Source organism: Panthera pardus, unplaced genomic scaffold (assembly GCF_024362965.1).
Source record: "Panthera pardus isolate Hobbes unplaced genomic scaffold, ASM2436296v1 HiC_scaffold_16, whole genome shotgun sequence".
NCBI lineage: Eukaryota > Metazoa > Chordata > Mammalia > Carnivora > Felidae > Panthera > Panthera pardus.
In genome coordinates this window covers 138,883,029-138,908,846 of record NW_026526721.1, presented here as the reverse complement: position 1 = coordinate 138,908,846, position 25,818 = coordinate 138,883,029, and the positions used below count along the sequence as shown (strand labels likewise).

Sequence of the window (25,818 nt, the reverse complement as noted above, 5' to 3'; positions counted from 1 at the left end):
GGGCTCTGGTGGGGAGAAAAATGTATCCCCTGAGAATTCTAAATCCTCAGCACATAAACTATGCAAACACCAACTGAAAGAGAGCCTAAATGGCTATGTTACTATCAGATCAAATATATGTTTAAGGTAAAATGCAGAAAGATAATCAATGCGTTAGGATAAAATGAACAATTCATCAGAAAAACGTAACAATTCTGGATCTGCTGTACCTAACAAGACACCCAAAAATATAAGAAGTGAAACTCAGCAGAACTGTAAGGAGAAAAATGAGACATACACAATCAGAGGGACATTTCGCTGCAGGAACTGAGGTCACGCAGATGAAAGAAAATGTAGTAAGGATGCTGAAAATATGAAAACCAATTTAACAAAATCAAGGGATTGAAGATAAAATTCCACACTCAACAAAGAATATATATTCTTTTCCAAGCATATAAGAAACATTTATAAATACTGATCACATGCTAAGCCACAAAGGAAGCTTAACATATCTCAAAGAATAATTAAGACCATAAAGATCCCCTATCAAATGTTTGGGAAACTGAAAAGCACATTTTTCAAATAATTCTTGGATCAAAAAAAAAAATAAGTTACATTTATAACTAAATGACAATGAAATGTTGGACTGTCAATACAAACTTTGTGATTTGGCTAAAACAGTTATCAAAGGGAAATCTATAGTTTCGAATACATAAATTAGAAAGGAAGAAAGACATTTAGTAAGTGTTTAAGGAAGGAAAAAGAACAGAGTTAATCCCATAAAAGTAGAAAGAAATAAAGACATGAGCAGAATTGAATGAAACAGAGAATACCTGGTAATAATAAAATTCTGCAGAGGCTTATCCCTTTAAGTGCTAGATGAAAATACGAATATTTTTATGATCCAATGTAAATGATGAGTGGCTTTTATATATAATGTTTTAAAAACCTATCAGATACTGACTGGCTATTCCGAGCCAGTTAATCCTCAAAATAACACAAAGAGGTAAGTAGTATTATTGTAGCCACTTTTAAAATAAAGAAACTGTAATTCTGTGAGGTGAGGGATGTTAACTAAATTTATTGTGGTAATCATTTTGCAGTACATACATATATCAAATCATTATGCTGTGCACCTAAAATAAATACAGTGCTAAATTTAATTATATCTCAATAAAAATGGAGGAAAAAAATAAATGAAGGCCCAGAAGGGTTAAAGGACTGGCATGCAGTTGCACAGTTGTAAGGGGGGGGAGCCAGAATTTAAACACAGCTTTGTTGACCTAAAAGCTCACGCTCTCCTAGTCAGCCTCATTGCCTCTGTTTTTTTTTTTTTTTAACTTTTAATTTTGAGATTATTATAGATTCACACTAGGTTGTAAGAAACAATACTGACTGGGGCCCTTGGGTGGCTCAGTCAGTTAAGCGTCCAACTTCAGCTTACATCATGATCTCATGGTCGTGAGTTTGAGGCTCTGTGTGGATAGGGCAGAGCCTGGAGCCTGCTTCGGATTCTGTGTCTCTCTCTCTCTCTCTCTCTCTGTGCCCCTCCCCTGCTCATGCTCTGACTCTCTCTCTCTCAAAAAGTAAATAAACATTAAAAAAAAACCACACAAAACAATACCAATGGATCACACTATATTCCTCATCCAGTTTTCCCCAATGGTAACATCCTGCATAACTGTAATATCACATCACAGGAAACTCACACTGATACAGTCCGTTGACCTTTTCCAGTCCATTGACCTTTTCCATTTATCATCAGTTTTATATGCACTCATGTACACGTGTTTTTATGTAATTTTATCACACGTAGATCTGTATGACCGCCATCACAGCCAAGACACAGAACAGTTCCTTCACAAACACTCTTTGTGCTACCATTTAAAGGTCACTTTCCAAACCCTTTCCTTCCTTAATTCTTGACAGCCACTACTCTGTTCCTCATCTCTGTGATTTTGTCATTCAAGAATGTCATATAAGTGGTATCATATAGGATGTAACTTTTTGAAATTGGCTCTTGTTACTCGCACATTTCCCATGGGATCCATCTAAGGTGTTGCATGTATCAATAGTTTGTTCCTTCATATTGCGCGGTAGTATTCCATGGTACGGATGTACCAGTTTGTTGAGCCATTTATCTACTGAAGGACAAATGGATTGTTTCCAGTTTTCGGCTATCACAAGTAAAGCTGTCATGAACGTGTGTGTGTATTTGTGTGAATGTAAGTTTTCATTTCTCTGAGATAAGATGCCCAAGAGTGTGACTGTTGGGTTATATGATAAGCTCATATTTAGTTTTGTAAGAAACTGCCATACCTTTTTCCAGGGCAGCTGAACCATCTTACGTTCTTACCAGCAGTGTGATCCAGTTTCACTTAGCATCCTGGCCAGCATTTAGTGTACGATGCTTTATTTCAGTCATTCTGATTAGGTGAAGTGGTACCATTGTGGTTTTAATTTGCATTTCCCTAATTGCTAATGATGTTGAGCACTTTTTCGCGTGCTTTTTTTTTTTTTTTTTTTTTTTGCTATCTGGCTACCCTCTTTTTTGAGAGAGGATCTTCAGGTTTTTTGCCTGTTTTCTAATTAGGTTGTTTTTACTGTTGACTCTGTTTTAAGTGGAGATATTAAAAGTGAAGTATGGGGGCGCCTGGGTGGCTCAGTCGGTTAAGCGGCCGACTTCGGCTCAGGTCACGATCTCGCACTCTGTGAGTTCGAGCCCCGCGTCGGGCTCTGTGCTGACAGCTCAGAGCCTGGAGCCTGTTTCAGATTCTGCATCTCCCTCTCTCTCTGACCCTCCCCCGTTCATGCTCTGTCTCTCCCTGTCTCAAAAATAAATAAACGTTAAAAAAAAATTAAAAATAAAATAAAAGTGAAGTATGGTTGGAAGAAAAATAAAGCATGAGTTTGCAAAGAATCTTGCAGATTTTTTGGACAGAGAATGCTTTACATTTCAATATTTTGTAATACTGATTAAAGGATCTACTTTAGTGACGTTTGTTAGCTTTTGTCCCAACAGATATTCATAAAGAAACCACACTGAATCAAACAGGTAGGCTGATCGTTCCTACATGTGCTAATGCTGCAGGCTCCCACAAAGAGCACCTTAAAATATTTTTTGTGTGCGTATAGTTGACGATGTCACATTTCTTTCAGGTGTGCAACACAGTGATTCAACACATCTATACATTATGCTCTGCTCACCTCAAGTGTAGCTACCACACAGTGCTGTTACAACTGTCACCATACAACGCTATTTCAGTATCATTGATGACATTCCCTACGCTGTGCCTTCTATTCTGGTGACGTATTCACTCCACAGGTGGAAGCCTGGATCTCCCACTCCCCTTCACCCATTTTGCCTGTCCCCCAACCCCTTTCCTCTGTTAACCATCAATCAGTCTATTCTCTGTATTTATAGGTCTGATTCTGCCTTTTGTTTATTCATTTATTTTTTTAGATTGTGCATGTAAGTGAAATCATATGATATTTGTCTTTCTCAGTCTGACTTCCTTCACTAAGCATAATAGCCTCCAGGTCCATCCATGTTGCTGCAAATGCAAGATTGTATCCTTTTTTTATGGTTAATATTCTATTGTGTGTATCTATGTGTGTGTGTGTGTGTGTGTGTGTGTGCGCGCGCGCGTGTGTATGTATATATCATCGCATCTCCTTTATCCATTCATCTATTAATGGACACTTGGGTTGCATATATTTTTTCAAATTAGTGCTTTCATTTTCTTTGGGTTAATACCCAGTAGTTGTTATTATTAAATCATAAGTATTTCTATTTTTAATTTTTGGAGGAACTTCCATACTGTTTTCCACAGTGGCTGATGATTAGCGATGCTGAGCATCTTGCCACCTGTATGCTTCTTTAGGAAAAGTGTCTACTCAGGTCCTCTGCCCATATTTTAATCAGACTGTGTTTTCTGGTTTGTTTTGGTGTTGAGTTATATACATTCTTTATACATTTTGGATATTAACCCTTTATGAGATATATCATTTGCAAATATCTTCTCCCATTCAGTAGGCTGCCTTTTTGTTGGTTGATGGTTTCCTTTGTTGTGCAAAAGCTTTTTATTTTGGTGTAGTCCCAACAGTTTATTTTCCCTTGCCTTAGGAGACGTATCTAGAAAAATGTTGCTGCAGCCAATGTCAATGGAATTACCGCTGTGTTCTCTTCTAGGAGTTTTATGGTTTGGGGTCTCACATTTGGGTCTTTATCTACGAGTTTTACAGTTTCAGGTCTCGCATTTGTGTTTTTATTCTATTTTGAGTTTATTTTTCACAAATACCACTATTTGAATTGGATAAAAAAACTGATGATCCCAGAGTTTTAAGAAGTGTTACATATTTACCTATTGTAAAGTAAACAATAACTTCTTCAGGGTTCCCTTAATCACACTCCTACTTCTGCTACCACACTTGCCACAGGACCTCCTGGACCTCCTCATCAAACCGGGAATTACCCATGAAAGTCTCTTCTTTCAACTGACGTCCAGTGCAGTGCTTGGCACATAGAAAGAGTCCATTGTTTGCTGAACAAATGCTAACAAATCACTGGCTAGTGCTCAAAGAGACAAGTATCTTTCTGAGGGGTTGTAACATCTTATTGTTCTTTAGATACAAGAAGATTTTAGAACCATAACTTACAGTAGACTGAAAACTGGAAAACTGTGGAGAATAACCTGATAAAGCAGGATATATTTTTAATATTTTTGTACCCAAATGTTACTTTACTAAATTGTCCTATAGATTAAAATATTAGTTCAGAAAAGATTTCATATAGGTTAAACCAATAATAAAAAATAATAAATATTTAGTAAGTACTCAATACGTGCCAGGTACTCCAACATAAACATTTTTATTATTGTTACTGCCTATTTAAATAATAAAGAAAATTTAAAAATATGTGGCCTGGTCAGATCAGCAAAAGAGTTCCATAATCAAGGCAAAACCTTGCTAATGACAGTTCTTGAAACAGTCAGCATTGTCTTCCAGACCCTATCAACAAAACCAGGGGAAATGAGAGACAAGAACACATGCAAACTGATAAAGAATTGTCTGCAGTCCTTTTAGACATTAGTGATGCAGAAATCAAAAATGATATTTTGAATATTGACAAATATCAAGGGATGTGCACATGTTAGACGATTTTTAGAGGCTAAGAAAGCGCTCATCTCCCACCCTCATCCTACAGAAGGCTGCTCGTAACTGACTCAATTTTATAGAAAGCCCATCATGTTATCTTGTTCAGGGGGCTGGACAACAGTACATCCTTCACTTCACCCTTCTGACAAAAAAACAAATGATAAAAAAATGACCATAAAGGAATTTCCAGCTCTACTGCAGGGCTTAATTCTCAATGAGTTCTGTGTATCACATAACCTACACCTGCATTTGCATTTATTGCTGTTTTGGAAGCATAGTTCAATACTGATGTTTATAATGATAGCTATCATTCATCAAGGAGAGGTAAAATTATATTGAGAATACTGTTTTCAAAGGCTGGGAAGACAGTACATTTTAGAACATTTTCCATATATTAAGGAAAATTTTAAAACGATTTGGTTATAGTGATACCGAAAACTTATTTGTCCAGAATGTCTAATTCCAAGATGACTCTGGACAAGAGCGTTTTAATTTTTTTTAAGTTTATTTACTTATTTTGAGAGAAAGAGAGAGAGCGTGGGAGGAGCAGAGAGAGAAGGAAAGAGAGAATCCCAAGCAGTTTCCGCATTGTCAGCACAGAGCCTGATGCAGAGCTTGAACCCATGAACCGTGACATCATGACTGAAACCAAGAGTTGGACACTCAACCCACTGAGCCACCCAGGTGCTTCAAGAAGTGTTTTAATTTATGCGTGATATCTAAATGCACACAGAGGCAGGTAGGTGTGTATGTGTGTGGTGGACAGGATACTGGCCTATTCCTCTAAAGATGTCCACATCTCAATCCCTGGAACCTGTGAATATGTTCTTATATGGTAAAAGGGACTTTGCAGGTGTGATTAAGTTAAGGCTCTTGAGATGGGGTGATTATATGGGTGGGCTGGATATAATCACAGGGGCTTTACAAGAGGGAAGCAGGAAGATCAGTAGGGGATGTCAAGGAGTCAGAGTGATGGGGCCATGATCCAAGGAACATAGTCGGCCTCAAGAAGACAGAAAAGGCAATGAAATAAATTTCCCCTTAAAGCCTCAAAAAGGAACACAACCCTGCTGACACCTTGGTTTTAGTTTGCTGACATCCAGAACTGAAGGACAGGAAATTCACATTGTTTTAAGCCACCAAATTTGCGTTAACCTGTTATAACAGCAACAGGAAACAATACAACATGTAAGTATATTTCTCAGTTGCATTATTACTTTATCTTAAAAGGTAAATGTAGCTGTGCTATTTCTATACTTCACAGGATCACTCCTTAAAAAGTAATTTTCGAAAGAATTAACACAATTTTTTATGTTGACTACAGCATAAAACAATGCTACTAAGTAGTGAATGATCTATGGGAAGTTACTTTGCTACTTTGAGCCCCTATATCCTGACAAAATGAGACTTAAATTAGATTATTTCTAAAGCCCACTCTAGTTCCAAGATCCAAGAGTTATATTATGAAATGAATATGTGGTTTTGGGAGCTAGCTGGACTTGAGCTGGAATTCTGACTTCGGATGAATCAAATTAGCCTGTTTGAGATTCAGTTTCCTCATCTTAAAATGGGAAGAATACTAGCTATACCCACTGTGGCTGTGAAGACTGAAGCACCCGAGAAGTTCTAACACCACACTTGGCACTCAGCACGGATTCAAACAGCGCCAGTCTCCTTTCCCCTCTTCATGTCTCCCGGTTTTACAGGGCAATTTCAGAATGCATGTGTTCACATAATAATTGCCCTATCGCCGGAGTTTTAGATGTGTTTTCTTTATACCACTCCCTTGCTCTAGAGTATGGACAACATTTCACACAGAGACAAAAAGTATTTTTGTAAAGGGAGAGAAATCATGTAGGGCATGAGTATAGACAAAGAAGAAAATATTTTAATAAATTATTTCTGCCAAATTGATTCAAGACATAATTCAGGAAAATGTTTTAAAGTAAAGAAATACCTCCAGGCTGGAAAGCTGATAATGATATTAAAAATGATCATTTAAAATAATATTTCAGTAATAACCTCTATTTTTCACATAGCTTACATTTTTCAAAAAACTTCTCATCATGATATACATGACACGGTGATTTTACTGAGGAAGTATGAGATCAGTGAGAAATACATTCCTCTTAAAAATACTTTTCCATGGAGACCCAGAGAGGAAATATTTGGAGCTCCTGTGCCATAAATCAGTGAATCATGTAACAAAAGTCCAAAAATAGCAGGGTTAACATCATTCAAATGGATCTTGGCTCTAAGCTCACTATGAAACTAGTTTATATGAATAGGTTGTTAATACACATTTTAAAAATGTCAGTGCTACCATACTTTTTGAAATTTCAAGTGCTCTTAAAATGGACTTAAGAGCACTGCACCAACAAGTAACACATCCTAAGACAAAATAAAAACTGGAAAAACTCATTATAAGTGAGGAGAATCACAAATCTTAAAGAAACTCTAAGAAATACACATTAGTAGAACACAACAAAACCCCTTCCCAAATTAAAAAACAACAACCCTGGAAATATGTTTCTCCTATCCTAAGTGACAGTAAAGGAATTAAAATTAAACGTTACTTAGAAACCATCAAGTGGAAAGATGACGCTCACCCTGCTGTGAATGAGGCTGGGTAGCATGCTACATTTGACTGCAGGCTAGAGCTTTTTTTTTAAGATTTCAAATACTATTTAAATGATGAAGAATGAAAGATATTTACAGTAGAGGTATTTAAATTTTAAGTCTTTCTCAGTTCCTTGTAAGTACAGATGTAGAAAAGCACACAACTAGAAAATGTCCCCTCTCGTGAGAAGTAAATCTCTTAGAAGACGGGAGCATCACACTCACTCCCCAGGGCCCTTTCTGACCGTGCAGCACCTGATTACACCCAAGCCCTGCAAGGGGAAGATACTTGGTATGACTTGATTAGGAACCAATAATTAGATTCCTTCTTATCTAACTTATAAAAATTCAATTTATATAGAATGTTTCAGGAATGTATCTATATTGAATGAGGTTCAATTTAGTTTTTTTCAAATTTGTGTGCTCTTTTTTATTAGTGACTTGTTCTCTCATTATAATATTTTCTATTCTTTTTCTCTTTAGATGACTATCTCACCTCTTTTTTGACTTGTTCTACTGCCTCCAGTTTTAATGGTACTTCAGCTGATTCTCCTTTAGGGTAGCATTGTATCATAGAGTGGATTTTAATCTGAGTATGAGCTCATCCTCAGTGCACATTATTTTCCTGTAGAAGTTCTGTGAGCCTTGGACTGTAGAATGTTCTGCATTTGCTTCTTCATGGGCCTCAAGGACAACACTAGTTTGAGAACAGATTGTATCATATATGCCAAAATATAAGGCCCTATAGACTCATCCCTTAGGAAGAGCTGATTTATACTTAAATCTTTATAAAAATCTCTTATAGATGATGTCTCGATTACTTTATTTTGAACAAAATACTATCAGTTAAAGACACAGTAGCTTGAAACCAGATCAACCAATGCTTGTTTGGCACGCATATACAGGTTTTCTTCCCCAGTCAGTTAAAAAAGAAAGAAAACAAAATAAACAAATTTAACAAAGCTTTGAGGAATGGCACATTCCTAGGAGTACAATTTTACCACCTGAAGGCTTGTATTTTAACAGTCTCTCAAAGGCTATTTATTTAATTTTTAAATTTATTTTTGAGAGAGGGAGACAGAGCGAGTCAGGGAAGGGCAGAGAGAGAGGGGGAGAGAGAGAATCCCAAGCAGGTTCCACACTGTCAACACAGAGCCCGATGTGGGGCTCGAACTCACAAACTGTGAGGATCATGACCTGAGCTGAAACCAAAAGTCAGACGCTTAACCAACTGAGCCACACAGGTGCCCCTTAAAGGCTATTTAAAAAAGCAACATGGTACTTTAAAACAATTACGTTTTTTTTTCTTAAAGCTGGCTGAATGACTTTTCTACAAATGGGTTTTCAGGGCTTGGACAATTTCTCCAGTAACATAATCACATATGGATTAAAATACTGCTGAATCCCCAACAATTGAGGAAGAAATGATGTGGTATCTAAACTTAACCATGTACACAAAATATCACTTAAGCAATTCCTATTATCTTCATTCATTGAGCATACACACAATAGGGGATCAATCAATGCCTGAGGGTCCATCAAAACCAAAACCCAAAGCTCTCTGAGTTTAATATTTCCACCAGACACATCACCCTCCAACCCCCACCCCCCAATCAGATACTAGAACAGCTGCTCTTGAACAGTGAACTTAAAACTATTATGTGGGGCTATGTTGATCCAACAACACTTACTTATTAATTAGTATTGCATAGAGAAAACATAATTTAACAGATGTCCAATGAACCCACATTTCTAAGACAAGATGATTCATTTCTGCTTTATAACTGCAAAAGTATCTCATACATAACGACAATTAATTACGAAGCACAACAGCTGAGATACTTAATGGATTAATGGATAATAAATGGCCAACCATATGACACTTTCTATTAAATTAGAGGCAGTGACATAAACATAAACATAAGGAGAATGCCCTCCTTTTTATTTTGTTTACATTTTTTATAGGTCTCACACTACCCAAAGCGATTATATAAAATGTAGCATATTTACAGGTTTCCTAAATGTAAAATGGAAATAATATACAGGCTTCCTTTATCCTTTGGGAAAGAAGTAATACATTTTATGTTTGTAGACATACGAAGTGGCAGTTATTTATTTAAGAGATTAATAATTCAATATACATACCACACAATACAAAGTATTCATCATAACTAGCTGGAAATGACAATTTGATTTTTCATACAGGCAACAGTGTTGAAGTAAACTATATTTTAACACACAGTAAAATGAAACAATGACTAATTCTGTTAATGATACAGTAAATTAACAGCAATTATAGAGTTGGCTTAATGCCCACTCTCTCAGTGAGTGCTATATTACACACAAAAGAGACATTCTTTGAATGTGGGAGTGTTCACAAATACCACAAAAGTTTCTAAACTTTGCATGTATACCAGAGAGGGAAAGGTACTGGTTTCTCTATGTTTATACCATGAAATAAGAAAATACAGCATGTATAACACAGAAGTGTAACCAAAAAAATAATAAAAATTAAGAACGGTGGACGATTATGCAATGTTTACGTGCTGAGCACTGCTCTCAGTGATCTGCTTACTACATAACTTAATCTTCACAATCACCCCGTGAGGTAGATATGGTTATTATTCTCATTTATGGATAAAGAAACCGACACACAAGTTCAGAGGAATTCAAATGTGCATAGTTGAAGCAATTTCAATAGCAAATAGAGAAGTTATATAGGGGTGCCTGGGTGGTTCAGTCAGTTAAGCCTTCGACTCTCTGTTTCAGCTCATATCATGATCTCACAGTTCGTGAGATCAAGCCCTGTGTGGGGCTCTTCATTGACAGTGCAAAGCTACTTGAGATTCTCTCTCTACGTCTCTTTGTCCCTCCCCCAGCTCGTGCACACACACACACACACACACACACACACACACACACACACTCTTTCTCAAAATAAATACATAAAAAACGTTATGAGGAAGGAAACAAAAACAAACCAACACACACAGGGAAACAACCCACAGCTCCACAGAGTTTTTTGAAAACTACAGGAAAGCAAACGGGAAGAGAATAAAAAAATTTATATGATTTCTAGGTCTCAACAGTTGGAGGTAACAGAAAAGGTAACCATATAGGGATTTAGTAGCTTTTTCAAATCAAGTCTGGTAAAATGAGAATTCATATAAAGTTTAGCAAAGAGAAAAAAATGTTTAATGATATTCACTATTATTATTATCGTTCTTATGCCAAATGACCTGTCATTGCTAAGATTACTGAAGGCAAGAAAAATCAAGTCAGTTTAAAAAAAAAATAAACAAGTAATATTTTAATATGACTTGAAAATCGTCACTTAAGATTTATCTAATCTCTGAATAATTAAAAAAATCTCAGCATGTAGAATATCCTAGTGAAGAATCTTTTTAAAAAAATATTTATTTTGAGAGAGAGAGAGAGAGAAAGAGAGAGCGCGCAAGCAGGGGAGGGGCAGAGAGAGAAGGATCTGAAGCAGGCTCTGTGCTGACAGCAAGTCCTATGAAGGGCTGAAACTCACAAACTGTGAGATCATGACCTGAGCCAAAGTCAGACACTCAACCTACTGAGCCACCCAGGTGCTGCTATCCTAGTAAAGAATCTTTAAACATCTGTGGAGAAGAGATATGATGAACTAATCTGATACTCATGATAATGTATACTATTGACAGCTAACCAGGTAGTTTACTTAAAAAGTAAAATAAGGCTGAGGTCAGACTGAGAGAATGAAGGAGTGGGTGTTGAATGCTAAAGAAGCTGGTCTGTTATTCTGTAGTTTTTGATGATGAGAGTGCAGTGATGAAAGGGGTATTTAGGAATTTATAACAGGTTGTTATATAGCATTCTTAAACTAAACCCTCAAGCATGGAATGAATCCTTTATGGTTGATGACACTACTTATTCCTAAGTTCACAAAATGGCTTTTCTATGATCCATACAGTGGAAGCTTTTTTTGTACATGTAAGAGCTGACCAAACCAAGAGATAAATGAATGAGGTGAAACAAACAAAAATAGAAAGAGAGGGGAAATGGAGAAAAGATGGGCAATTCAAACCACAATATGAAGCAGGTGTGTAGGAAAGGAGGGACCAAATGCTGCAGGCAAAGAACAACCAGAAATGGCTAACTGTGGCCCTCACCCCCCGGAAAAGGTAAATGGTAAATATATAATAGAATAGTCCAAGGTAACCACTCTTACCTTGAGTGACTCTTTGGATTGAGGTATCCTTATACGGAAGGATATTTATTTCCCTCCTCATCACAAAAAAGAGGTAGGTAGACTTTTACCTCATGCCAAGAACTACTGCTAATGTATCTCTTTTTGTCGTCCAGTAAAGTATTCAAGAATTACTAGTTAGTTTTGCTGAAGGAGTATTTGCTATTAAAAGGGATTTTTAAAATTTTATTTTTATCTCATGATAACAACATGGGTTTGTTTTCCTTTTAAAATTTCCTTTTTCTATTATCCTAGGGAATTTCTTTCCTTCTTTTCCTCTCCCATTCTTCACTTGTCTACAATCTAATCTCTGCTACCATTCTGTGATTTTGAACATTATTTCTTTAGTCTCTATTTCCACCTTCTAGGTTATCTTGCTTCATTCACATCTCAGAGCTTCTGAAGCCTATTGTTCTGGGCTTACCTTTTTCCTTCCAGTATTCTCTGTAGGACTACTACCCTAAAAATACTCAGAGGCTAGTTTTCCCTAAGGCTTTGTGAAAATGCATCTGATAGAAACAAGGAGAAAGAAATGTCAAATAGGTATGATTCAAAATTGTGTGGAAAAAATACACTCCCATTCCCAATGATCTATTCCTGCTGCATGAATCTCTTAACCCTAAAAAAAAAACAAACCATGAAGTAGTATCGTAACTCTGAGCTGCTTTTTGCTTTTCCCTATAATCTGTAACATTCAATTTTGTGCGGTAGAAAATTGATTGCTGTGGTATAACAACAAATACTACCTTTTAAAAGCAAACAATGGCACCATACATGACTCTGTTTAAATAAATAGTGCCAACTTCATTTTACAAAACTGATAGCTGTACATATAGCTAAATAAAGATTTTAGAAATGAATTTTTGTTGACAAGCTGGCAATGAATATTTATTTATAAAGGGAACAAATTTATACAGAGTTCTTAAGAACAAGGATTTTATCTGATACTGATTTTTATCCGCTATAGGGGAGAGTAGGATGTCAACGTATTTGTTCAGTAAACAGATGAACTGGAAAAATATAGAATATTTACATTTGAAAAGAGGCCATACGTACCATAATTAAAAATGACAACCGGGGTGCCTGGGTGGCTCAGTCGGTTAAGTGTCCGACTTTGGCTCAGGTCGTGACCTCACAGTTCATCAGCTGGAGCCCCCACATTGGGCTCTGTGCCGACAGTTTGGAGCCTGGAGCCTGCTTCAGATTCTGTGTCTCCCACTCTCTCTGTCCCTCCTGTGCTCACACTCTGTCTCTCTCTCTCTCTTAAAACTAAATAAACATTAAAAAAATTTTAAAAAGGGGCGCCTGGGTGGCTCAGTCGGTTAATCGAAGCGTCCGACTTCGGCTCAGGTCATGATCTTGCGGTCCATGGGTTCAAGCCCTGCGTCGGGCTCTGTGCTGACAGCTCAGAGCCTGGAACCTGTTTCAGATTCTGTATCTCCCTCTTTCTCTGACCCTCCCCTGTTCATGCTGTCTCAAAAATAAATAAACGTTAAAAAAAATTTAAAAAAGAAAAAAAAATGACAACCAACTGAAAACTTCTGATGTTCTAACAGGTTTACAGTGACATTGTTGGGGGGGGGGCGGTAGGGGAGAATAACTGAACTATGTATAAAGTTTATAAAGGGATATGTGTTTTTTTGTTATTCAAATTTTGCTGTGGGGCAACTTCCAAAGTCTTGTAATTAATATTTTTGTCAGTAGAGATTATGAATCTCAAATATTGATTGCAGAGTTGGGATTAAGATTTCATAGATCCTTCAAAGTAGAAAACAGAGGGGTGTCTGGGTGGCTCAGTTAGTTGAGCGTCCAACTTTGACTCAGGTCATGATCTCATGGTTCATGATTCGAGCCCCACGTTGGGCCTTGTGCTGACAGCTCGGAGCCTGGAGCCTGCTTCACATTCTGTGTCTCCCTCCCTCTCTGCCCCTTCCCTGCTCACACTCTGCCTCTCTCTCAAAAGTAAATAAACATTAAAAAAAAAAATAAAAATAAATTAAAAAAACCCCAACAAAGTAGAAAACAGAACTGATAGACATTCCATAAGTAGGACATATGGTACTACATTGTACGCTTCAAATAAACAGAATGAAGAATTTAAAAATCGGAGATATCTGGGTAAAAATGACTAACAAACTGCCTTTTTTCCCCTCATAAGAATATTCACCTATTTTTATCCTGACAATATTAGAATAATACACTTTTCTTCAAAGGTCTAACCTAGTCAGTTTTTCAATACTTTTGTCCTTTTTTTGGTCAGAATTATTTCGTGACATACAAAGGAAAAAGACATCAACCTCTTGTTTGAGGTAGGAACTAATGTAAGTGGTTATGCTGACCATTGCATTGACCAGGTCTAAGGTGTTCAAAGACATACGTATTCAGAGGCCCCAAAACTCTTAACATATAGATGGTTTGACCTTGGATGTCATAAAACTATAAAAATTAGTAACATTTCATTTCTCAGGTATGTACTTAAAATCTGTATCACTACTTCATGGTCACATTATGGAATATTTTTGGTCTGGTTAGGAGTAACTGTATTCTTCACGGAGCATAAAAATACATGAAAGATGTTAAGAATAGAAGATATATGAATAAACTGAACATTTTATCCAAATTTCTAATTATTAGCACATTTTCACAATCAAAGGAATTTTTTTTCTAAATGTTTATTTTTGAGAGAAAGACAGCAAGTGGGGGAGGTGCAGAGAGGGGGACAGAGGACCCGAAATAGGCTCTATGTCTCACAAACTGTGAGATCTTGACATGATCTGAAGTCGGACACTCATCTGACTGAGCCACCCAGGCCCCACCCACCTACCCCTGTGAAAAATTTTTAATTCTTCAGTTTGATATTATAGTGGAGGAATAGCATTTTATTGAACACTGTTGATTGTTAAAAATACACATTTGCTGGGGCGCCTGGGTGGCTTGGTCGGTTAAGCGTCCGACTTCGGCTCAGGTAATGATCTCACGGTCCGTGAGTTCGAGCCCCACGTCAGGCTCTGTGCTGACAGCTCAGAGCCTGGAGCCTGTTTCAGATTCTGTGTCTCCCTCTCTCTCTGCCCCTCCCCTGTTCATGCTCTGTCTCTCTCTGTCTCAAAAATAAATAAACGTTAAAAAAAAAATAAAAAACAATACACATTTGCTTACTTTATACCTAGCTTAGTGGAGGAACAAATATACTATTGCTTACAGATACTGCTGATATAACAGACTGTTGCTATAGTTATTAAGCTTTTCTTCCCTCTAATAGTAACTGAGGAAGATTGAAATGGAGCTCCCCTTCAACAATTTGCCTCACGGATTTGGTCCATGGTGATAATGCACTTTGACTTAACTAATCTCACAAACGAAGTTTTATGTACTGTTTTAAGAAGATGTTTTGGAATATTTTTAAGAGCAGACTTAATGCTTTTGCCCTGATTTATATTCATTTATATATATGCACACATATACACACAATATTTATCACACATATAAATATTAAAATATATATTATATTCTAAAATGTAAGAATATAATATATATAATATTCATAAATAAATGATGTACTCTAACACTTTTGCCTGCACTTGTTGCTTCACACAGTCACTTGAGGAAGAAAAGTTGCTCTTAAATCTTGGGTCTCGAGATGTGGTGGTGTAGCAATGTGTTGGCACTGACAGGATACAAAGGTCTCTGAACGCCCACCTACATTTCAGGTTTCAAAGCACGCATGCCAACATCAGCATCTTTTTTGGGGAGTAGAATGATACAAAGAAGTATACTTTTGAGAAAAATTAATCTGGTTACTTCTTTTTAACTTAACATTCTTATCTCTCATTAATAAGAATATCTTACAATCGCAAACGTGTCATTCTACATGTGCGAGTCTGTGTGTATGTATACGCACGTGTGTTTTACAGTGAGAATAAGGTGTTGGCCAGACAATTCCCAGCCAGAGATGGTGTTCGTTTCTGATGAAGAGGGAAAGCTTGCACTTTCCATACTTCAAAACACTGGTATTCTATACCTTGATAAACCTACATTGTCTTTTCTCCTTATTGACACTTATCATCTATTATGGACTAAACAGTATTTCCTTTAGGAAAATTTCCCCTGCTATTCCCAGTTTGTCTGATAATAGTATTCCAAAATGTTGGGTATGCACGTGTGTGTGCCTTTGTGAGGAAATACTTCCTAGCTCGTTTAGTTTTACATTATTCTTTTCAAATTTTTATAAAAAAATTCAAACCGACAAGGAATATATTCACTAACTGTTAATGCTGAGGTTTTTCCTATTATAAAAGTTTCAAATGAGACCCAAGTATCCTGTTCTAGATGTGATGTTTCTCTAAATTCAGGTTCCATATATGTAATAGATTACTATGCTTAGGACATGCTTGGTAGAACGAGCTTGCTTTTTCCACACTTCAAGTTCTGCCATCCTACATCTTGATAACTTGATATTTTCTTTTACTTATGGAAATGTTATCCATCTTTCATGGATAGTTTTTTTTTATGAAGCATTTCCTTGCCATTTCCAATCATAGTACTCACTCCTTTTTCTAAATCTCTTACGTTTAAGCCTACCCTTGTGTGTACATATATTTCTTTCTTCCTACCTAGACTGAAGGGTGTCTGAGGGTAAGGCATGTGGGAGATCCTTTGCAATAGCCATGATATCCAGTACTGCCACACATCTAAATGGGGCGTGGCTATATATTTATTGACTGGATAAATAAACAGTAATTCTCTATAAAAAGCCTCCAACTATCAAATGCCTCTTTCTCCTCAACCCCCAAACAGGAGCAGGAGTAAGTGGGGAAGAAGAGAAGTTTTCTCTGAATGTATTTACTGATTTTGTACTTGATTTGTATTTAAATTTTAATTTGATTTGGATATTTTAGGATATTTAATCTCAGGAGTATGCCTGACATGACTAGATGGTGGTGTTTTTTTTTTTTTAATAGTGATTAGAGTCAACTATTTTGGATAGTTACCAGTCCCCCTTGCAGGTCCGCCAAACTTGCTCAAATATAACTCAACTCACCTGAGTGAGCATTTATACAAGTAAATACAACCTAGTAGGTGAGAATCTTTTTCTGAGAAGATGCATCATTGAATATGCCATGAATTTTATTTCTTTCTTCTTTGTCCTTACCATCAAAAATCTCAAAATAATCAAATCTAAAATAATAAACCAAGAAGGTATTTATTGATGCCTAAAGTCTAAACAGTCTACATTAGGTTCTAGGGAAGATACAAAAGTATAAATACTGGTCTGAGGAACATTCTGAGGAATGTTTGCTGCAAATTATAAAAAAAAAAGTTTGATTTAGAACAAAGAACACAAAGGATAAATTTTTATTTATTCAACAAATATTCATGGACTCTGTACTACCTTCAAAGCACTGGGTGGAACTGAGAAGCATAAGGCTAATGGGTGGGAGAGGAAGCCCAGATGCAGAAGTCAGGTCCAGACCCTCACATGCCTGACCATCTACCAGAGAGAGAAAAAGATCATAGAGAGAACTATGAAGAAGTAAACGTCCTATGAGAGGACACAGGGCTCTAGGGTTCAGATAGAACAGACGATGTCTGGCTGGGAAAAATCCCAGGAAGTATCAGAGAAGAGGTAGGAACAAACTGAATTCTGAAGGATTGGGGTAACAAGGGTTTGATGATTATCTTTTTTTCCCTTTTATTTTCCTGAATTGCTCACCAAGAAGAAGAGAGTGAACTTCAAACATGTCTACATCAAAAATTCTTGCTATGTCATGACATACTCATTTGCAGTTACTGACTTCATATACTCTCAGCTTCATAGCAATGATTGTGCACAAAAGCTTAGATCTTCAGAAAAAATACACAGGGATATTAATGCATCCTGCAAGAAATGTAAAGAACTGACATGAGAGAAATGTATGAGTAGAACCTACCTCCTCGATTTCTCTTATCTCTTCATTCTCCTTGTCACTACTTTAGTTCAGGCATTCATCATTACTGGATGAAATTATTACAACAGTCTCTTTCACGACACTATTTCTCTTTGGTCTCTTCTTTCCACCACCACGTACCATATTGCTTCAAGGGTGATCTGTCCAGCACGCAAATATGTTCACCTGTTTATTGCTTGCAGGATAAATCCTTTAAGGTGGCACATCTGCCTATCCTGGTCCTCCATGGACCACACTGCCCTGAAAAGGTCACACATGTGCAGTCTTCCGTGTATGCTATTCGTTTTGTCAGAAATACAGCTTCTTTTCACTGGGGGGGAACTCTACCATCCGTCAAGAGCTCTTTCTCCAATGTTCCCACTGGATTGTTACCTTTGGTGCCGTTACTGGTGTGTCTGTCCCCACTACTGTTCTGTAAGTTTCATGAGGGCTAAGGCTGGGTCTCTTTTATTCCAGGGAAGGTACTATCTCCTAGCTTTAACGTTTAATTATCATAAAATCCTACCATTAAAATCAATTCACGGATTTAGACATATCTAGCAAAAGAACATCACAAACAAAACAAAACAAAACAAAACAACAAAAGAAAACAAAAGCAACTAAAGAAAATAAGGCTTATCCAAGCAATTATGTAGCAAATGAAGAAAGGGAATCACTCCTTGGAGTAGATAAAAGTGAACTGTAACAAATAGTAGAGTGAAGGCACAGTTTTCAATTCTATTCAATTCTATTAAATTTTATTTATTTTTTGTTAACAAGGAGAATGATGTAGTTTTAAACAAATCTCTAGAAAGGATTATTAAACAGAAGATTTGTTAGTATTGAGAAAATGATGTGATGATCAATGGGATTAAGCATGGATATACCAAAAACAAACTGTGCCACGGGTCACTCTATTTCCTTCTCAACGTGGCTATTATAATTACAAATTAAGGGAATAAAGCAGACATATTTGAACTCCTGCATGGTTTATGATGAGGTCTTTTGAAAGTTGTTAAAAAAACTTATTAAGTCAAGGCATAAATTGAGGGTCATACGCAGATTCTCTTTGAATGCCAAGCGCTGTGCCAACCAGTTATATCTCTGAGGTGACCGCATCATTCTTTGTTCATACCCATTAACAGCTTCTTCCTATTCTGGTCAGGAATATATACAATCAAAACTCTCCGAAGTCTTCTTCCTTTATTATTGTCAATGGTACTGGCTCAGTGCCAAAATAAACACAGTAGCCTGGCAGTTATAAATTTGACTTCTATTTATGTAGGGAAGTATAATTTATGACCAATGAGACTGTCAACAGTAGAGTCCAAAGGCAAACTGTGCTAAAAAGCCTCACTTTGACTTTATCCTTGTGGGCGAGAGGGAGAATTCCAGGCTGGATGATAACTTAGTTTTTGGTAGATGTGCAATAAGCTTGGTAAGTAAATTTTAGCAGATTTTGCTGAGTGACCAAATACATCAAGTAGGCACAAAAAAAGCTCTTTAGTAGGGTAATGTGTGATTAGCCTATCTTTTTCAACATTTTATCAATGACTTAAATGAAATGGAGACACAGAAGGCATGCTTATCCAAGCTGCAGGTAACCTAAGGCTAGTTTACACACCGGTCAGACGAAGAATATCAAGATCTACACAGGTCAAACTATAGATTAAAAGAAATAATACAAACTGTTCAGGAAAAGAGAATGACCTACATTTAGTCTCAAAGCATGTAATTTTCACAAGATGGAGGAGAGCAGGCTAACATGTAATGATATAGTGCTTTCTGAATGAAAACTATCAGAAAAAATGAAATATATATAAAAAAAAATGAAGTACACCCAACCAGTGCACAGCTTGGTGAGTTTATACAAAGTCAACTAGCTCGAGTAACAACCACCTAGAAAATACAGAATATTGCCAGAACCCCAGAAAATCTCACTTCTTTTTCTTCCCAGTCACAACCAACCATCTCCCCAAATGTAGCCACTATTATGACTCCTACTTCTATACAACAGTTTTTCCTGTTTTGTAACTCATATAAATGGAATCATACAGTATATACTCTTGTGTCTTCCTTCAATATCATGTTTGTGAGATTCATATGTATTGGTCATTGTTCCGTTTATTTCACTAATATATATTATTTTCCATTATACGAATACACCACAATTTATTAATCTATTCTACTAGACATGAACTTCCCCCACCAGGAATCTTCTGTTTAAATAAAGCTTAAGAAGTGACAGTGCAATGTGACAAAGTGGAAGCAAAGACAAAGTTCACATATTTTCTTTGCCTATGTATTCCTTGGAAAACAAACACATGCGCTGATTTGGCTTTCACGATTTGACTCTAAATTCTAAAGCTGTAAAAATGGCACAGAAAATTGAGTATGTTCATACTACATTACTGAAGGTAGATACCCACAGAAAAAGGTACTTGGTTCTTGGATTACACTATTTTCCTGCTTTGCAAAATTTAGCCCAGCTTTGCAAAACTTAGCATATGTACTTAGCATTACTTGAACCTATATTTAAAGATGCAAATTATTTGCTTATAACTTATGTCAACAGATTGTCTGCATAAAATATAGCCTAGATACTTTATGAAATCAAGAGTATAGTTATTTCAAACAAGATGAAAATAAAAACAATTTTTTTTCTTTAACAAAGATTAATTTCTTGACATTAAATGTCATGCTAATATCTGTGGCACATAATTTTAAGCATTTTAAGATAAACTGCATTATCTTTCACTGTTTTTTTAAAAAACTGTATTACTTTCTATCGTGTCTATTAAATGTTTTTATGACAAACATCTTCTTTGAAAAGAATGACCCTACCCTCCAGGTGTATCTAATTCTGTGGAAGAGAATGAGCACACACACACATGCACACACATACACTCACTCACTCTCTTGCTCGCTCATTTTGAACTTTTCAATACTACAAACCAATTAAGAAACAAGACTTCAGCAGTGTTAAAGATGTGACAAGATAAATGAATATTTTCTTGTTTTATCAAACCTACTATATGTCAGGTACTACAAAATAAATAAGGTCTTTGCACTCATAGAGCTTAGAGTCTAGTGAAGGTAGGTAGAAAATCAACCTACAAATAAATAAAAATGTCAGACTTTTTTCATGAAAGAAATGATCTGATATGACAGAAAATAAACAGTGTGGAATTATTTATATAAGGTGGTCAGGCAATGCACCTCTCATTAGCTAACACTAAAGATGAGGCCTAAAAATGAGAAGTTGCTGGCCACCTGAAGAAATTGATCACACATGTCCTAGGCAAGGAGATCACCAAATCCTAAGGTTCTGGAGAATAAAAAGGAGGCCAAAGAGGGCTGCAGTGTGGTGGGGCTGGTAAAGAGACCATGAGGGCCTTGTAGGCCAACCTTATTTGAATTTATTCTAAGTATAATGGGAAGCCATTAAAGATTTTAAGCAAGGATCACTGACAGTGCAAGATTAAGGGAATCCTGGAGACTGTTGAACTTCCTCTTCCTACAGATACAAATACTAAATTCCAGAGAGTTTAGTGTCATCAAAGTTACGTGGTTGGAAAGTGTAAAGAGCACAGGTTTCTCTAAGGTTTCTTTTCAATAAGAAAAAGGCTAACCTTCAGGCACATGAAAAGGTATTATTACTCATAATAAGAGAAATGCAAATAATTAAATATTCTTTCCTATGTATTGGTGTGCTACACAGCACTGGTGAGGAAGTAGGGTTTTCCCTACAACCCTTAGGTGCAGGTGCATCTCAGTTGTGAGTATAACTTGGTATACACTTTGAAAAGAGAGTAGTCTGGGAAAAATCTATTAAAACTATTTAAATCTATTAAATCTATTTGTGCTGTTTGAACTTTTTACTCTGTGTGTGTGTGTGTGTGTGTGTGTGTGTGTGTGTGTATGCATTTTTATATCACCTATTTAAAACTTTTTAAAAATGAAATATTCTGGAGGCACTGGGGTGGCTCAGTGAGTTTAGCATCTGACTCTTGATTTTGGTTCAAGTCATGATCCCAGGGTCGTGGGATTTAGGCCTTTTTCTGTGTTGGGCCTGTGTGGGATTCTCTCTGTGTTGGGCCTGTGTGGGATTCTCTCTCTCTCCCTCTGCCCTTCTCCCCCACTTGCATGCTTTCTCTCTCTCTCTCTCTCTCAAAAAAAATGAAATAGTTTGAAGAGGAAAGTTTAGAGTGATATAGGCCTACCTCAAGAAACAAGAAAAATATCAGTTAAATAATCTGATCTTACATCCAAAGGAATTTGTAAAAGGAGAACAAAGCTCAGTTAGAAGACAGAAAATAATAAAGATCAAGGCAGAAATAAATGAAATAGAGACTAAAAACATTAGAAAAGATTAATGAAACTAAGAGCTAATTGTATGAGAAGAAAAATAAAATTAATAAACCTTTAGCTAGACTCATCAAGAAGAAAAGAAAGAACTCACATAGTCAGAAATGAGAGGAGACGTTATAACCAATACAATAGAAATACAAAGGACTGTAAGAAAGGTCTACAAAAAATACACACCAACCAACTGGAAGATCTAGAAGAAATGGATAAATTCTTAGAAATACATCACCTTTTCCAAACTAAATTAGGAAGAAATAGAAAATCTGGAGAGAGTGATAACTAGTGACAAAATTGAGTTGGTAATCAAAAAATTTCCAACACATGGAAGTCCAGGACTATATGGCTTCAAAGGTGAATTTTACCAAGCATTGAAAGAAAAGTTAATACCTATCTTCAAACTATTGCAAAAATAGAAGATGAAGGAATGTTTTCAAATTTATCCTATGAAGCCAGCATTACCAAAGTAAAAAAAAAAAAATTATAGACCAATATCCCTGATGTTGAACTGAATTCAACAACACCTTAAAAAAATCATTCACCATGGTCAAGTGGGATTTATTCCAGGGATGCAAGGATGGTTCAATATCCACATGAATCAATGTGATACACCACATTAACAAAATGAAGGATAAAAATCACATAGTCATCTCACTAGATGTAGAAAAAGTATTTGACAAAATTCAACATCCATTCATGATAAAAACTTTCAATACAATGAGTATAGAGGGAACATATCTCAACATAATAAAGGTCATGTATGACAAACTCAGAGCTAACATCATACTCAATGGTGAAAAGCTTAAAGCTTTAAGATCAGGAACAAGAAAAGGATGTTCACTCTCAGTACTTTTATTCAATAGAGTACTGGAAGTCCTAGCTACAGCAATCAGACAAGAAATAAAAGGCATCCAGGGGCACCTGGGTGGCTCAGTCAGTTAAGTGTCCAACTTCAGCTCAAGTCATGATCTCTCAGTTTGTGAGTTCAAGCCCCTCGTCGGGCTCTGTGCTGACAGCTCAGAGCCTAGAGCCCTGCTTTAGATTCTGTGTCTCCCTCTCTCTCTGCCCCTCCATGACTCTCTATCTCTCTCTCTCTCTCTCTCTCTCTCACACACACACACACACACACACACACACACACTCTCTCTCTCTCTCTCTCTCTAAGATAAATGAACATTAAGCATTTTTTAAATAAAAAAATAAAAGAAAAAGAAATAAAAGGCATCCATTTTGGTAAGGAAGAAGTAAAACTGCCACTATTTGTAAATGACATGATACTATATATAGAAAACCCTAAGAACCCAATCAAAAAATTATCAGAACTAATAAATGAATTTAGTAAAGCTGCAGGATACAAAATTAATATACAGAAATCTGTTGCATTTCTATACACTAATAACAAAGTAGCAAAAAGATACATTAAGAAAACAATCCCATTTATAATCATATCAAAAAGAATAAAATACCTAACAATAAATTTAACCAAAGAGGTAAAAGACTTGTACTCTGAAAACTGTAAGACACTGATAAAAGAAATTGAAGATGACAGAAACAAATGGAAAGGGATTCAATGCAATCCCTATAAAAAATATGAATAGTATTTTTTACATAATTAGAAAAAAAACCCTAAAATTTGTATGGAACACAAAAGACCCTGAATAGCCAAAGCAATCTTGAGAAAAAAGAACAAAGCTGGTGGTATCACAATCTCAGATTTTAAGATATACTACAAAGCTACAGTAATCAAAACGTTATGGTACTGACACAAAAAGACATAATTATCAATGGAAGAAGACAGAAAGCCCAGAAATAAACCCATGCTTATACAGCCAATTTACCTATGACAAAGAAAGCAAGAATATACAATGGGGAAAAAGAAAGTCTCTTCAATAAATGATGTTGGGGGGGTGCCTGGGTGGCTCAGTCAGTTAAACATCTGACTTCGGCTTCTCATAGTTCATGGGTTCAAGCCCTGCATCGGGCTCTGTGCTGACAGCTCAGAGCCTGGAGCCTGCTTCAGGTTCTGTGTCTCCCCCTTTCTTTGCTCCTCCCCCACTCATGCTCTGTTTTTGTCTCTCAAAAATAAGTAAAATTAAAAAAAAAATAAATGATGTTGGGAAAACTGGACAGTTACATGCAAAAGAATGAAAGTGGACCACTTTTGTATACTATACCCCAAAATAAGTGCAAAATGGATTAAAGACCTAAATGTGACACCTGAAACCATAAAAATGCTAAAAGACCACACAAGCAGTAGTCTCTTGGACACTGGCCTTAACGTATTTATGATATGTCTCCTAAGGTAAAGGGAAACAAAAGCAAAAATAAACTATTGGGACTACTTCAAATAAGCAGCTTTTGCACAGTGAAGGAAACCATCAACAAAACAAAAAGGCAACCTAGTAAATGGGAGAAGGTATTTGCAAATGACATGCCCAATGAAGGGTTAATATCCAAAATATATAAAGAACTCCTACAACTCAACACCAAAAAAACACACATTAAAGAATGTTTGTTTTAAACATTTGTTTAAAAAACTGATTGAAAAATGGGCAAAAGACTTTGTAGCAACATGGATGGAACTGGAGAGTGTGATGCTAAGTGAAATAAGCCACACAGAGAAAGACAGATACCATATGGTTTCACTCTTATGTGGATCCTGAGAAACTTAACAGAAACCCATGGGGGAGGGGAAGGAAAAAAAAAAAAGAGGTTAGAGTGGGAGAGAGCCAAAGCATAAGAGACTGTTAAAAACTGAGAACAAACTGAGGGTTGATGGGGGGTGGGAGGGAGGGGAGGGTGGGTGCTGGGTATTGAGGAGGGCACCTTTTGGGATGAGCACTGGGCGTTGTATGGGAACCAATTTGACAATAAACATCATATATTGAAAAAAAATGGGCAAAAGATATGAATAGACATTTTTTGAAAGACAGTCAACAGAAAAGATGCTCAACATCACTCATCATCAGGGAAATGCAAATGCAAATCAGAATGAGATATCACACCAATAAGAATGGCTACTATCACTCTAAATCGTACACTCTGGTGGAAATGTAAATTGATGCAGCCACTGTGGGAAACAATATGCAGGTTCTTCAAAAAATTAAAAATAGAATGCCATATAATCCAGTAATACCACTACTATTTACCCAAAGAAAATGAAAACATTAATTTGAAAAGATACATGCACCCCTATGTTTGCACCCCTAAGTATGCAGCATTACTTACAGTAGCCAAGATATGGAATCAGCCCAAGTGTGTGCGTACAGAAGATTACACACACACACACACACACACACACGCACGCACGCGCCTAAGGGATATTATAGTAAAGTGAAATAAGTTAGACTGAGAAAGACAATTACTATATGATTTCACTTATATGTGAAATCTTAAAGACAAAACAATGAATGAATGAACAAATAAAAAACAGAAATGGACTCTTAAACACAGAAAAACCTGGCAGTTGTCAGAGGGAGGGAGGTGGGCAGATGGGCAAAATAGGTGAAGGAGACTAAGAGGTAAAAACTTCCAGTTATAAAA

At 36.4% G+C, this 25,818-nt stretch overlaps 1 protein-coding gene across 5 annotated transcripts in view; it reads right to left on the bottom strand.

The window, feature by feature from the left end:
• Nucleotides 1-25,818, bottom strand: part of UBE2E2 (ubiquitin conjugating enzyme E2 E2) — a 369,725-nt gene that overhangs the window by 49,889 nt on the left and 294,018 nt on the right. The gene's annotated exons all lie outside the window — the stretch shown is intronic.